The following is a 12091-nucleotide window of genomic DNA, read 5'->3' as shown; positions in this document are numbered from 1 at the left end:
GTGAGGCTAGAAATTTAATGGGAAATTTTGGCATGAAAATCTAAATTTTTACCTAATGCATAGACATGTGCAATTTATGGTCCAGACTGATAAATTGAATCATATTGACAGTCATTAAGGTATTTTAAGTATAATTGGAGTGTAAAAAGTGAAAGAAATTGATTTGGAGTTAAATTGGAGGTTTTAGCCAATGACACCGAGAATAGTGCAAATTAGGTCGAATACCGTATTTAAACAGCTATTTAAACATTTTGCATCACATTTCGTGCATTCATATAGATTTATAGAGCTTGAAATAGTTTATGATAAATTGACTCAATTTATTGAAATTTGTGTCACGTATGATGTATAGGTGGTGAGCCCTTTAATAAGGTTAAAGAGTTGTGCCCGAAGACCAAGAAAAGGAGTATATCGAACTCCTAATACTGTGAGTAACCTTACTATCATCTTACTTATCTAAAGTGGTTTTTATCCGATTTTGTGAATTTTATGAAAAATGAGTTAAATGATTAATTTTTCGATTTTATAAGCAAAATGTGATTTAATGAAATGATTTCATAAAATTGTTTTAAAATTGAATGATGGTTTGAAAATAGAGTAATTGGAGACTGTTTTCATGTGTTGTCATGGTTTGAATCGAATGACTTATGACAATATTTGTATGAATGGCTGAATTGGTATTTGTGTTGAAATATATATGAACTGTGTATTTAGCCTTGAAAGGCTGTGAATTACAATAATTGCCATGTCATTCTGTTAAATTTCATTGATTGGTGGAATAATTATGTCACGACCCAATTTCCCGGGCCATGACCAGCGCATGAGCTCAATGAGCATAGCTCACTAAGCCCAAGCAAGCCTATCCATTTACCTTTGCTTAACAAATTTATCATATCATGCTTACACACACACTTTTTTTCGGGTGTGAACATAGCCAACACATAAGGGCATTATCGATAATAATATACATGCACTATACCAGTCATGTATTTAGCAATTTACATTGCATACACATATTCACATTGTTAGATTGTATTCATAATACAAAAGGACTCATGACTTCCAGCAGAGACATTTACAATAAAAGGGATTACTATCGAATGCTAGACACATACCTAGGAGATGCACTACGGGGACTCCTCGATCTAGGGTCCAACAGTCACCTGATCTGAAAACATGAATTTCTATAAAACGTGAGTACAATACTCAGTGAGTGAACAAGGAAGGGAACAAGCAACAATTAGGGAGAATTTAAAATCATGAAGCACTTGTTTCAAAACAATGTAATTTAGTTCATTCCTATTTAAAACCCCTCCAAACCCTAGAGGTTTTTGCTACAGCGAGCATGAATTTCGCTGCAGTGAAAACAGAGCAACAAGAGAAACATTTTTCCTCACTCAACAAAAAGCCATCCTACTAAACTAATAAAATCAACCTAAAATTCATGAAAATTCTCAAAGTACAATGTGTCAACTTTCATGTACATTACAACCATAAATCATTGTCCATCAATTTGCTATATCACACATATTTACATATGTATATATATATATACGTATATACCCATCATCATCATCTCACCAACCCATCATCATCATCACCGGCTCATCATCATCATCACCAGCTCATGCGCACTCCCTACTCGCACATGGCTGGGTCATCACCGGGTTATGCGCACTCCCTACTCGCACATAACCGGGTCATCCTCGGCTTATGCGCACTCCCTACTCGCACATAGCCGAGTCAACATAATTACACAACATTATATTCAAGCATATATGTATATCAACATAATGCAGCCACATAGAAATCCATAATAACCACATTTCATAACATAAACCTTTTCTCAAAAGCTTGTTCCCAAGGCATTCATTTTCATGAAAAATTGCATAAAATCATTCAAACACTTTGTTCAAAACAGTCATATTCCCAAAACAATTTTGATAGGCAGTCCACTCACAGGTGTCGAAAATTCGGATTCCGGGTGAACTCTGACTAATAGTCCTCAAGCGTAATTCCTTTGCCTTTTCCGGACGTCTCACCACCTTGACAAATAACAAAGTCGAGGAATTTACTATATTGTCCCTAAATTGATATAAATTAATTTAAACTACTAATGCTTGATATGTAAATGCAAAAATATGTCCGATTACCGCTTAATCACGGTATCGATTAAATTCGACCGATCACCCGATTAATCGGCGATTGTGTCCAAATCACCTCCAAATTAATTCATTTCTCCTCTAATACCTTAATTTACCACATACATTTAAATAAAGCCAAATTCAGCATTAGAACCCTCACAATTCCTTATAGAAAAAATTTGGTCATTTGGTGTACTAGCATCGAATTTTTTTCTACATAACCGTTTCACCTTACTTCATCATTTTCCATGCCATTTTCCTTGAAATAAAAACAATCCCCCATTGATATTCAGCCCTCATGGTTCGGCCAACAAGGAACCCTAGAGAAATTGAATATTTCTTTTGTGTTTTTGTTCATAACCATGCTTAACTATCCCTAAACACTAACATAGTCTAAAATCAAATTATTCCAACAACAATTCCTCTTCCATACCCATTTTTCAGAATTGAATTCATCATGATAACTCAATATTCAACCATGGAAATCAAGAACAAAAGCATGGGTAAGCTAGGTATCAAGGAGAATTAAAGAAATTTTAACTTACCTAGCTTGTTTCCTTGATTTCTTCACTTTTTCTTTGAATTTCCACCTAGGTTTTCTTGTTTTTCCTTTTGTTCTTCCTTTTTTCTTGTTGCTGGATGTCTAGGCCGAATATGGTGAGGGAATTGGGGATTTAATGGGCTGATTTCTATAGAAAATAATAAAATAATCAAGCATGCCATGTGTCACATGCTTATTGGCCAAATTTTTAACTTTTTGACTTTTTCTTCTTAATTTTCCACCACAAATATTCTGGTATTTATCCAATCCTACCACAATTAAAATCCCTTGGTCTTGACAAGTGTTGGGGCGAAACTTTTACTGATTTGCCCCCGGGATGAAAAAATTACGATTTTACCCTTATACTCCGAAATGTACCGGAATCTCATTATTTCTACTTTTCAACCTAAAATAACACTAATATTGATCAATATTAATCAAATGGGGCAAAAATTGTTTAAAAAAATTTTCTTTTAGTCCTCTAGTGGCAAAATTACCATTTTGCCCTTGTGCTCCATAAATACAGGGAATCACATTTTTTCACTGCTAAACATCATTTTATACTCCAATAATCATAATTATATTTCATATAATTATTCTTGGTCAAATGTGATCAAATCTTGGCTAAAAGTCTCCATTTTATCATCAAATGGTAAAATGACCGTTTTGTCCCTAATTGGTCAATTTTCTGATGGACTCCAAACTGGACCTTGAACTCCAAATCACTATTCTAAGCCATTCTGTTGGTTTTAAAATTTTCAAATTCCTCTTAGAATTTCTATTTTAACTAGTTCAAGGCTCGATTTAACTTAGTTGTACCACTCGGTACAATACCGTCTTTTAATCGAGCCTGACAGGGTCTCACAAATTATTAGCTTACTGCAGTGAACGGGTTCCGTGGACCAGCCTATTAGAGGGGCACGGTAACCCCATTATATTCTTACCTCAGTATGAGAGGCAAGGGTGGATAACTGCTGAGGTTAACACTTTTAGAGTTCACTTCACGTCAAACCAACACGTGAGGGGGAACTCAGCCAACGCCAATGAACGGCTATGTTTTCAAAATAAAAACATAATTTATGCGTACATGACTTTTTAACAGCCTTGGTGGACTCGATTGGGATAGCCCTCTGTCATGACCCAAATTTTGGGCCATGACCGGCACATGGGCCCAATGGACATAGTCCACTAAGCCCAAGCAAGCCTATTAATCTGACATGTTCATCATTCCATCATAAACTGCTAAGTCATATTTCATAACTTAGAATCAAAATAATATTAAACATTGCCACCTCATATTGGCATACAAAACAAGTGTGTATACATTATCTACAACATGCATCTTAATAATTTACATTAAGTTTGTCTATACACAACAAAAGAATACTCGACTTCCAACGGAGGGACTCGAACGAATGTACAGCTACTGAATGCCGAGACACCTAACAAAAGATGGATACAAGTCTACGAGGACACCTCGTCCTAGTTACCGGCTGCCTCATGATTTGAAAACATGAAGTTGAAAACGGTGAGTATAAACCCAGTGAGTGAACAAGGAAGGGAACAAGCAACAACAAGGGAGAATTAAAAATCATGATGCACTTGTTTCAAAACAATGCAATTTGGTTCCATTCATATTAAAAACCCCTCATCAAGCCCTTAAATGATTAATCATTTGAAGATCATGAACCCATACATAACAAACTATTTGAAGAATGAAAACTTCAATGATAAGCAAGCAAGTCAAATATGACAACGAATCTTCGCTACAGCGTGAATGCCTTTCCGCTACTGCGACGTTGGGATTAAGTTATTAGCCGAACGAGGGTTTCTTAACTGGCTGAGGGTTTCTCACTAAACCTCCTTATTTTAAATTTAACTCATTTAATCCTTAATGTTGGAAGTCCAAGCTTAGATATGGTAGCAAAGAAGTGAAAAATAGGGCAGCAATTGGACAAGATAGGAGACCAAAACAGAAAGTTTTTTGCTGCAACGAGATTCAATCTCACTGCAGCAAAATTGTAACCCAGAAACAAAAAGTTTCTAGCTGCAGCGAAATTTTAACCCAGAAACAAAAAGTTTCTCGTTGCAGCGAGAATGAATTTTGTTGCAGTGAGAAGCTACAGTGTCATTCTCGCTGCAGCGATATGTATCCTCGCTGTAGCGAGTTTTCAACCAGCCTACCCCTCCAAAACCCGAGAGTTTTTCGCTTCAGTGAGAATGATTTTCACTGTAGTGAGAAACAAGGCACCAATGCAAAATTTTGCCCTTTTTTCCAAGGAAAAACCATCGTGCTGAAATGTCCAAACCAACACGAAACACATAACAATTTCCCAAGGTTTAACATGTCAAGTTTCACATGCATTACAACCATATACCATTGCCCATTAATTTCCTATAACACACATATTTACATATGTATATATGTATACGTATATACCCATCATCATTATGCATACCATCCCATCATCATCATACACACCATCCCATCATCATCATCACCAGCTCATGCGCAGTCCCTACTCGCACATGGCTAGGTCATCACCGAGTTATGTGCACTCCCTACTCACACATAATCGGGTCATCCTCGGCTTATGCGCACTCCCTACTCGCACATAGCCGAGTCAATATAATTACACAACACCATATTCAAACATATATGTATATCAACCTAATGCAGCCGCATAGAAATCCATAATAACCACATATCATAAAATAAACCATTTCTCAAGAGCTTGTTCCCAAGGCATTCATTTTTGGGAAAAGTTGTATAAAATCATTCAAACACTTTGTACAAAACAGTCATATTCTCAAAATAATTTTTGATAGGCAGTCCACTCACTAGTATATTGTTGAGCCTTTAGATGACTCCAATTCCCTTAATTGTCCAAATGGGATGATGGAGCTTCCTTGAAACCTACCATCACATTAACATCCCCATTATGTTAATTCACATACTATAAACCCTAAAAGCTATCTCTTATTTAACCCCCAATTGCCACTTTAAATGGCTATCTATGTTCACTATCTAAATCACTATAAAATGAATGAACATCCTCAACAATAAAACAGCTCATAATCTAATTTACTAGCCATTATCCATAGCTAAAAACCAAGCTTAGTGCATCATTCACCCTAGGCTTCCTTTGTAGTTGAATTCTCTTCCAATAGCTTCCACACAAATGGGGTAATTCTCTCTTTCTCTCTCTAGAACACCCAACTAGTGAAAATAAGATTTTTCAAGGGTTTTAAGGAGAGAGAGTGGAAGAATACAAGGGTTCTAGTCATAAGGGCACAAAAGTGTGAAAACTAGAGTTAAAGAGAGAAAATCATGCAAGCTCCATATCAAGCTTCCATGGAGGTTGGAAGCAACGTGAGATGGAAGAAGAAGAAGAAGACAAGTTGCTGGAAAATGGGAGAAGAAGCTGCTGAAAGAAAGATATTTATAGCCAATCTTATCCATTCCCTTGAAATTACCAAATTACCCCTCCACTAATTAACTTACTCTCCTTCAACCCTTTATGAAATCTTTTTACTCCTTTGACATTGGGACAAGGTCCATAATGGTCTAGACATACTCGGGTTCATGAAAACTTAAAATTTTAACACGATGTGAAAAATGACCATTTTGCCCTTATCTTGAAAATCATCAAAATTTTTTTTTTATTTTACCCCTAATTTCATCATCCATTTATGCCTTAGGCATACTTAGGCCATAATATTGTTTAAAATCTTACTTTTATGGGCTTACTAAGGAAATAATGAAATTACCCTTGATTAGGGATATCGCGTAAACTTTCCTTTACGAGTCTATAAAAGTCAAGGTCTCACACCCTTGATCAAGGTATCCCTGATAACTGGGTATGAGAATGATTTTGGCACGTGCCAAAGTTTTAAGAAATTCATAAGTAGTGTTAATTACTTGATTTATATGAATTGATTTTATTTGGTTGAAACAAGTTGAAAGGTGATGAATTTCAGTATGTTAAACTGTTTTACCTGTCTCTATTTACTCGACTTTAGATTGTCTAGATGGTATCTGTTTACTCACTGGGATTTTATAATCTTACCACCCTCTTTTTCAACAATTTTAGGCCCGAGGTAGCTTGTGGATAGCAGATATCGTCAAGGATTATAGTCGACTTTACTACTCCAAAAATTGTAGGTTTACTGCCTTTGTGCACTTTTGTTCCTTACGGGCCCACGAGTCACTGTAAAGTAAATTTTATATCCCGATTATCTGTATTATAGTACATATGAATTTATTTAGCTTTTACATTACAAAAATTATTTACCGATGACTCTATAAATATTGTTTTACAAGAAATTAGAATATTTTTATTTTATTCAAATAGTCACAATCTCATTTTTAATAAATGTTTTAGACACCCAAAATTATTTTAAATCATGAAATATGTGTTTTCCACTCATCTACTACATCTTTAGTCGGGTTCAAAAAATTTAAAGGAAATATGACGAAAACGCCCCTGTGAGGCCAAAATTATTTTTCTACGGTTTTGAAAGGGAAAAAGCTTAAAATTCTTTAAAAATGAGGTTTGGCGATGATTACTCATAGGGGAGATGAAAAAAATGGTACTAAAGCCTTACGGGGTTTCGGTTGGCACTCTAGGTAACGAATGTCTACCGGGACGTCACGACGGTTGTCACAGGCTTAAGGGGAGTACCAGGTCATGACACAAATGTTGTTAAGCCTTAATAACAGGGAGCTAGCTCTAATACCACTTGTTGGTCCCAATAATTTGTGTTAGAGGGGGGTGAATAGCACAATTTGGCTCTTTCAAAAACTGTTTCTAAGTATAGACAAAGGCGAGACAAATGAAGGAATGAAAATACAACAAAAATAGAGTAAACAAGACAGCACAATTTAGAGTGGTTCAGTCCAAGACCTACATCCACTACCTTGATTATCCAACTAAGGATTTTTCAAACAATCTACTAAGAAATAGTGAAATTCTTAAGCTTTTGTCAGGCTTTATAATGGTTTTTACAAGGCTCAGCCAAAACCTTTTACACTAGTTTTTTCGGGGCTTAACTATAACCCAAAGTGGTTTTTCAAAGGCTCAACCACAACCTTTCACAATGATTTTTCACGGGCTCAACCAAAACCTAAAATGGTTTTTCAAAGGCTCAACCACAACCTACAACAATGGTTCTTCATGGGATCTACCAAAACCCAACAACTAACTTTCAAGGCTAAGTTAGAACCTTAACACATTCAAACAAACCTTGCTTGAAACAGCCACTTATAGTGACTCCCTCACTTTAAGAATACAATAAAAGAAGTAGAAGAAAGTACCTATGATCACAAGTTGATCTGAATGGTACAAGGTTGAGTGCAGAATACAAGTACAAAGAATGCACGTTTAAGTGCAGTGAGGTGAAGAGTAAATTTTCTAGTTTATCAACTCTTAATTGCTCAAATCTCTTCCAAAACTTCCAAGAACTTGTTTCTAATTGTTGGAAGACCCTTTTATACTTAGAGATGTAACTCAGATGGCAATTTGGCAATTTTATGTCTGTTGAAAACAATTGAGGATGAGTTCTAGCCGTTAATCTGTCTTGTAGTGCTCTGGTTCAATTTCCAAACAGGGAGCTCTTAGTCGACTGACTTGGTCAACTAAGTTGGTTCTGTTTCAAGTTACATTCTGGCAGAAAGCACTTACCCGACTTACTTGGTTGACTAAGTTGGTTCTATTTCTCAAACTCTTCAGCTTGCCATTTCTCTAATTTGAATCTTAGCCAACCAACATTCTTCCTTATTCAACTAATGAGCTTCCTCCTTGTTAAGTAGTCATGTCTTATTATTTTTATCTCCTTTTCTCTTTTGATATACACTTTGAAAGGTTGATTTATTAATTTCATACATTAATTTTCCTACACACTCAAGTAAAGGCATTAGACACAAATGAATGGGAATATTTTCCTATCATCAAAAGCATATAGAGTCAACATTCTTTATCTCTTATTTTTGATGATAACAAAACACTCCTAGATTAATAGTGCAATGTCTATGCTCAATATGAATGCTTCAAATCTTTATGCATAATGAGTTGCTCCCCCTTAGTCAATGCATCTAGTTTTCTTTAAAGATTTGTAATAAACTATTTATCATGTCCATAATAGCTAAGCAAAATATATAATGCCCACAGTAGCTAAGCAAGATATATTGAATATCCATAATAACTAGCACATAATATTCATTAAAATCATAACTAAGCATCATACACATAAATTAAAAATGGAAACCTATCACACTCAATTTAACTTACTTTTCCTTCTCTCCTTTTTTTTTTTTGCCATCATTACAAAAGATATTCAAAACTCCCCCTTAATGAGTGCATCTACATTTTCCTTTAATCTTTAAATCAGACTTTAATGAATAGGAATCATAAGCTCTCATACACCTAAGTCATACAAGCTTATAGATATAGTTTAATAACTTCAAGAGTCAAGCTTGTGTTTATGTAAGAACAAATGTATGGGAGTTAAATCCTTTCAAGAAATTGTCAAAGATTACTCAAATAATGTTCAAGCAAATTTGATCATTTTGTCATAATCAAAACTATAATAATTTTAAAGCTAACATTATTAACCTTACCTTTATTAAAATAATTTTTGATTAAGAATTTTGAAAATGTTTCATACCAAGCTTTAAGAGCTTATTTTAAACTATACAAGGCCTTTCTTAATCTAAACACATGATTTGGAAATGAAGGGCTTTCAAAACCAGATGGTTGTTTAATATACATGTCTTCATTTATTAGTCCATTAAGGAAGGCACTCTTGACATCCATTTGATATAGCTTGAAGTACATATAGCATGCAAAGGCTAACAACATTTTAATGGCTTTTAATCTAGCTAAAGGAGCATAAGTCTTATCATAATTTATTCCTTCCTCATGACAATGTCCTTTAGCAACCAACCTAGCTTTTTTTCTAGTTATTTGTCCATTTTCATCCATTTTGTTTTTAAAATGCCATTTAGTTACTGCAATTAGATAATCATTTGGCCTAAGAACTAACTCCCATACTTAACACCATTCAAATTGATTCAATTTTTCTTGCATAGCTAATATCCAATAGTCATCATCTAAGGATGGATCAATGTTCTTAGGTTCAATTTGTGAGATAAAAGCAACATGTTCACAAACATTTTGAGCTTTAGCTCTAGTTCTTACCCCTTGATTAGGATCACTAATTGTTTTGCTTTCAACAACCTCTTTTCTTACCATTGGATAACTAGGCTCACCTTCTTCAATAATTGGTTTAATTTTTTGCTCTTTTTTTTATGGTGCCTTTTCATCTACTTTGGATCCTTCAATATTGAGATCAAGCCCTTCAATTTCTTCTTGAAGGATACTTACATCATCATCATCATCATCGCAATTTTCCTTTCTAGAAAAAAGGTTAGAATCATCAAATAATACATTAATAGATTCTTCAACAACTAATGCCCTCTTATTGAATACTCTATAAGCTTTGGAAGTCAAAGAATATCCTAGAAAGATTCTTTCATCACTTTTAGCATCAAATTTACCAAGCTTATCCTTTCCATTGCTTAATACATAGCATTTATGACCAAATGGATGAAAGTAAACAATATTGGGTTTTTTCCCTTTATAAAGTTTAGAGGGAGTTTCTTTAAGGTTGGCTTAACCATTATTCTATTTATGATATAACAAAAGCTATTAATAACTTCAGGCCAAAAATATCTAGGTAAATTTTTTTTGCATAGCATGGTTCTAGCAATTTCTTTCAGAGTTTTATTTTTTCTTTCCACTAATCCATTTTATTGTGGAGTCTTAGGAGCTGAAAAATTATGGCTATACCCATTTTCATCACAAAGTTTTTTAAAACCTAGGTTTTCTAATTCTTTTCCATGGTAACTCCTAACATTTATTATTTTGTACCCTTTCCCATTTTCAACTTTTTTGTAAAAAGAAGTGAAGATTTTTAAAGCTTCATCTTTGCAAGCAAGAAAGAAAACCCAAGAAAATCTAGTGTAGTCATCTGCAATTACTAAACCATAATTCTTTCCACCTAAGCTAGTGGTTCTAGTTGGTCCAAAAAGATCTATGTGAAGCAATTGTAAGGCTCTAATAGTGGTTACATCTTTTTTGGATTTAAATGAGCTTCTCCTATGTTTGCCTTTAGCACAAGCATCACAATGTTGATCGTTTTTGAAGTTTAGCTTAAGAACCCTCATCACTAGATCTAAAGATAGTAGTTTTGAAATTCTATTCATGCTAGCATGTCCTACTTTTCTATGCCATAGCCAACTATCCTCATTTGGCCCTGAAACATACATTGTTAGAAGATAAGTCATCCAAGAAAACAACATATGTAGTACCTTGTCTATGTCCAACAAATAGAGTTTAATTTTTTTTAACATCAACAACATGACAAGTTAATGATTCAAATATGACTCTAAAACCTTTGTCACTGTAAAACCCGACCCTATAAACACATGTGATGACATACATGCACTGAATAGCATGTTATTATGCTAGGAAAGCACCTAAGAATAGACGAAACTCGGTATTGTACCTAACGGTACACTTGAGTTGATTTAATCTCGAACTAGTTCAAATAAGAATTGTAGAATGAAATTTAATATTTTATAGTTCAGGAATGACTAAAAATGATTGTTCGGAGTTCGAGGGTTCATTAGGGGTAAAATTGAAAATTTTGATGTTTAGGGGCAAAAATTATCATTTTGCCACCTAAGATAATAATTTGATCATGGAGTGAAATTTTTGACCAAGATTAACTATTTGGAGTATAATTTAATAATAGGAAGTGAAAAAGTTTAATTTTGGTGATTTTTGGAGTGTAGGGGTAAAATCGTAATTTTGCCACCCACGGACAAAATTTGAGATTTTGAGAGAATTTAGATCAAATTTGACAAATTGGAGAATTGTATGAGTATAAAGGATGAAAAATATGTCTATGGGCACTTTTTCAGTTTTTGGGGCAAAAATGTAATTTTTCACTTTTACGGGGGCAAAAGTGTAAATTTCAAAAATTACTCCACCAAGACTTTGGATAAGTCTGAGAATTTTATCTAAGCTATGGATATGTGGGACAAGTGTATGGTGAAAATTTGGAAACAAATGGATGAAATTTTTAAAAATGGGCTAATGGGAAAGTGACACATGGCACTTTTTAATGATTTAATATTATTTTAATGAAAAGTCAGCCCATTTAAACCCCATTTTAAGTGATGGCCGGCCATAAGGGAGAACAAGAGAGAAATAGAGAGGAAAGGAAGAAAAAAAAGAAAAACCAAAGAGAAACAAGAAAATTCAAAGGGGAATTTGTGTTTTTCGCCCGTTTACGCGTCTAACGGTAAGATTTTTCGACTTTAGCTTGATTTCTACCTTTC

General features: G+C 34.4%; 1 long non-coding RNA gene across 1 annotated transcript; it reads right to left on the bottom strand.

The window, feature by feature from the left end:
• Window positions 1-1130: 1130 nt before the first annotated feature.
• LOC108663873 lies at window positions 1131-2720 on the bottom strand. The gene is made up of 3 exons (XR_001929979.1): window positions 2690-2720; window positions 1961-2045; window positions 1131-1168 (listed from the first exon to the last, which is right to left on the bottom strand). It is a non-coding gene; the product is annotated as an uncharacterized LOC108663873 (long non-coding RNA).
• Window positions 2721-12091: the final 9371 nt, after the last annotated feature.

This window comes from Theobroma cacao, unplaced genomic scaffold (assembly GCF_000208745.1).
Source record: "Theobroma cacao cultivar B97-61/B2 unplaced genomic scaffold, Criollo_cocoa_genome_V2, whole genome shotgun sequence".
Classification (NCBI taxonomy): Eukaryota; Viridiplantae; Streptophyta; class Magnoliopsida; order Malvales; family Malvaceae; genus Theobroma; species Theobroma cacao.
The sequence above is the reverse complement of the archived record's forward strand: the minus strand, read 5'-3'. Positions and strand labels throughout refer to the sequence as shown.